The sequence below is a fragment of the Octopus sinensis genome, linkage group LG5 (genome assembly GCF_006345805.1).
Source record: "Octopus sinensis linkage group LG5, ASM634580v1, whole genome shotgun sequence".
In the NCBI taxonomy this organism is placed as follows: domain Eukaryota; kingdom Metazoa; phylum Mollusca; class Cephalopoda; order Octopoda; family Octopodidae; genus Octopus; species Octopus sinensis.
In genome coordinates this window covers 87,625,500-87,629,976 of record NC_043001.1, presented here as the reverse complement: position 1 = coordinate 87,629,976, position 4,477 = coordinate 87,625,500, and the positions used below count along the sequence as shown (strand labels likewise).

At 40.7% G+C, this 4,477-nt stretch overlaps 1 pseudogene; it reads left to right on the top strand.

Moving 5' to 3' along the window:
• The first annotated feature begins 2,422 nt into the window (after window positions 1–2,422).
• On the top strand, window positions 2,423–2,540 carry LOC115212502 (annotated as a pseudogene).
• Window positions 2,541–4,477: the final 1,937 nt, after the last annotated feature.

Sequence of the window (4,477 nt, the reverse complement as noted above, 5' to 3'; positions counted from 1 at the left end):
AGCATGTACAGAGGTGCTGTCAGTAAGGTGAGAGTCGGCCATGAATTTAGCATACAGGTAGGGGTTCACCAGGGCTCAGTTCTCAGTCCGCTCTTATTCATTATAGTCCTCCAGGCCATAACAGAGGAATTCAAAACTGGGTGCCTATGGGAACTGCAATATGCTGATGACCTTGCTCTTACTTCAGAATTGGAGAATAATTCCAGGTATGGTAACAAAACCTGGAATCAAAGGGCCTTAAAGTTAACCTAGCTAAAACCAAAGTCATTGGCCCTGCTCAGTATATAGGAAAGGAGTTGGAAGAAATCCCATTGGCTGCACCCAGTGTAAACTATGGACACATAAGAGGTGCAGTGGAATCATGGGTAGATAAACAGATAAAGTCATCTTTGTATGTGACATGTGCAGGAACAATAAGCACTAAGAGTACACAGGACTTAGATTTTCTCAAATGCTCAAGAGGCTCTCTTGAGGTTGATAGTTTCTGTTACCTAAATGACCAAATTAACAATGGGGAAGATGCTCTGAAAGTATTGCTTCTAGAATAAAAATTGGGTGGGGGTAGTTCAGAGAGCTATTACCTCTGTTGACAACAAAAAGACTCTTTCTCAGAGTGAAAGGTAGACTATATGATGCTTGTGTGTGAACAGATATACTCCAGAATAGTGCAGCATAGGCTCTGAATGCAGAAGACATGTATAGACTGGAGAGAAATGAAGGTAGTATGTGCCATTGGATGTGTAACATCAGTGCACATGTACAGCAAAGTGCAAATGTATTGAGAGAAAAGTTGGGCATAAGAGGAATCAAATGTAGAGAGAAGACTATGTTGGTTCGGACATGTGATGCGTATGAATGAGGACAGCTGCATGAAGAAATGCAGATCACTGGAAGAGGATGATGCCCGCAGAAGAGGGAGACCCAGGAAGATGTCGGTTGAAGTGGTAAGGACCAATCTCAGATGGTTGGGCCTCACGGAGGAAATGACAATGGACCGAGATGTACAGCAATATAAAGTTCTAGAGAAGACCCGCCCATGTCAGCAAAACTGAGTTCTAGAAGTGCTGTGTGTCGCATCCACACTTAAGAAAACTTCTCACGCACTCTACCACAACAAACCAAACTACATCTCTTCTCTTCCTCACATTTCTACTTCATGCACTATGCTTACCTCCCACTCCCCAGTCCTGTCCTCTTGGCCCTGTACCACTGTATCGTTGTGTTCTGCTAGCCCCCAACCTGCGAGTTCCACCCACACATAACAAGAAAGCTTTTCACTCACCTTACCCCAACAAACCAATCTACATCTCCCCTCATATTTCCCCTTCATACACTAATCCTCTGTATCATTGCTATTTCCTCCTTAATGCACTATGCCTAATTCTCACTCCCCAATCCTGTCCTCACAGCCATATTCCTCTGTATCATTGCTATCCAGTAGCCCTCCAAATCTATATATATCTAGGTTTTTGCTACTCACTCCCCTCCCTCTGCACTCTTTAATCATACTTCCTTCACAATATCCTGCCACTTATTGCAAGTACTTGGTGACTCTGTGCAGGTGCCACTTAAAAGCACCCAGTTCACACTGCATAGATGTCTTGCTAGAGGGAAAATATATGGCTATCCTGCATTATATAACATGGGTGGAAGTAGCTGAAAAGAAGACAAAGATGGTGGTGACAAGGTATCATCCATCCGCTCAGTCAAAGTCGACTCTTAGTTACTCGATGGATCAGTGTCCTCCAGCCAGTTCTATCCTGGGTCGCTTCTTATAGATTGGCTATGTTCATTCCTGTGTCACACTTGATGGTGTCAAGCCAATGGGTTCTTGGTCGGCCTCTTCCTCTCTTGCCACTGACCATTCCGAGCATGGTGTCCTTCTCCGCATAATATGACCAAAATATGTCAATCTATGCTTGGTGATCCTAGCTTCTAGCGACAGTTTCGGCTTGATCTGGTTAAGAACTTCTCCATTGGTGAGCCTCGCTGTCCAGGTTTCACATCCATATGTTGCTATTGGGAAGACAATTGCATTCACCAATCTGCATTTGGTAGTGAGTCTGATGTCTCTACTCTTCCAGACCTTGCTCATGCTGACCATTGCCTCTCTGCCTAGTACTATCTGCTGCCTTATTTCTGGAGTACAGTTACCTTTTCAATTTGTTTTGGAGCCAAGGAAGATGAAATCATCAACCACTTTGATCTCTTCATTATCAATCGATGCTGATGTTTGTTGTGGCTGCTGTTGACATGATCTTTGTTTTCTTGACTTTGAGGTACAGCCCAAATTTCTCACTCTCTTTCTTGACTGGCAGGATAAGATTCTCTAGATCCTTATTATTTTCTGCCAGCAGAGTTGTATCATCTGCATAGCGAAGGTTAATATTTCTTCCTCCAATCCTCACTCCATTGCTGCTATCCTCCAGGCCATATCACGTTGAAAGCACCGGTTCTCGTCTGATCACTGAAGTTAAGCAATGCCGAGCCTGGTTAGTACTTAGATGGGTGGCTGCTTAGGAAACCTAGGTGCTGTAAGCATACCCCCTTCAAAGTCCAACTGTTCTCGTGCTGGGGGTGGCAACGGCATATGGTAAGTATGCTGGCTAAATGGCTCTGGCCTGAGGAAAGACCTGGCCACCTACCCCAGTATCTTAACCAATATACTCTATGGGTCAAAAGGTGACAAGGTGTCAGAGTATAATACAAGGTGAACCTAAGAGAGAATATAGACAATCTGGACTGGTGGGTATATAAATTTATAAGAATATGAGAGAAAAGTGACAGATGGTTAAAGATGGGGATATAGGTGAATGGTGAACAAAAGTGGAGACATGGTTTCCAAACATATTTTTAAAAAAGAAAGAAACAGCTAACAATGATCAGTAACCACACATTTGTAACCCATTAACAACTATCAGGATCTTTCCTATAAATGAACTGTTATATTTTTTACTTTTATATCCGTTCCATTATCTTATTGCATCACATGTGATATTCAAAAGAGCCACCATTTGACAATAGAACATTGTACAAACAAATAGTAGTGGACTAGACCTGCTTTCATAATTAATTCATTGTTTCAATAGTTAGTATTTGTTTTCAGGCAGAATTTTTTTTTTAATATTGTTTCTTTTAAATCAAATGTATATTTATTAGGTTAATGTAAATTGTCAACAATTACACTAGTTTATAGAGAAATAGAGGCAAACATGAAAATAGTTGTTCTAGCCTAATTTTAAGGTGCTGATTTCAGATACAAAACCAGTTTTCACTCATCACCTCTAGATTTTGAGATATACATTATTGTGATTTTGCGACAATTCACATAACCATATACTCTTTTACCCTTTGACTTGTTTCAGTCATTTGACTTTGGCCATGCTGGAGCACTGCCTTTAGTTGAGCAAATCGACCCTAGGATTTATTCTTTGTAAGCCTAGTACTTATTCTATCGGTCTCTTTTGCCAAACCGCTAAGTTACAGGGATGTAAACACGCCAGCATCGGTTGTCAAGCAATGTTGGGGGAACAAACACACACACATACACACATATATACACATATACAATGGTTCGTGATACCCTTAAAGTTAAGAACTTTTCAGTACCTCTTTTATTATTTTATATGTTCTTTTTTTTTTTTTTACTTGTTTCAAGTCATTAGACTGTGGCCATGCTGGAGTGTTGCTTTTTAGTCAAACAAATCAACCCCAGGACTTATTCTTTGTAAGCTTAGTACTTATTCTATCGGTCTCATTGCTGAACCACTAAGTTATGAGGATATAAACACACCAGCATCAGTTGTTAATCGATGGTGGGGGACAAACACAGACAGACAAACATACAATGTAATTATTCTTTTTCATTCCAGGTGCCATTATATTAAACATTTGCAAAGAGTAACCATGCCATGCACAAAAAATTCAGCAGAACTGTCAGATTTTCAAAGAGGTTGTACTATTGGGCAATCCGAGGCTGGTCTTTGCCACCAAAAAATTGCCAAAGATCTTCAAATTCCTCTTGCTACTGTAAATAGAATTATAGTGCAATTCAAAAGTCAAGGAAAAGGATCAACATTCTCATCCTGGCTGACCTGGGCCCTTGGAAAGGAAGCTTCGCTGTTTGAAGAGAATTGTGGAAAACGAACCTTGTTCAAAGGCTTCTGATAATGCAAAACAGCTAGAAGTTAGTCCAAAAACATGTGTCACATATCTGCATAAGCTTGGGTATTATGAACAACCAAGAAAGAAATGAGGAGATGCCAGAAAAATCCAGTTCATTTCTCAGATGAATTTGCATTATTTTCAGACAGTGGACGTGTTTGGGTCTACAGGCTTCCCAATCAAGAATTTGATTTGAAACGACTCCAACCAACTGTGAATCATGGTGGTATCTCTGTAATGGTATTGGGAGCTGTCACCAGCAATGGTCATTCTGAGCTGATTGAATGTGTTGGAAACATAAACTCTGAAAAAT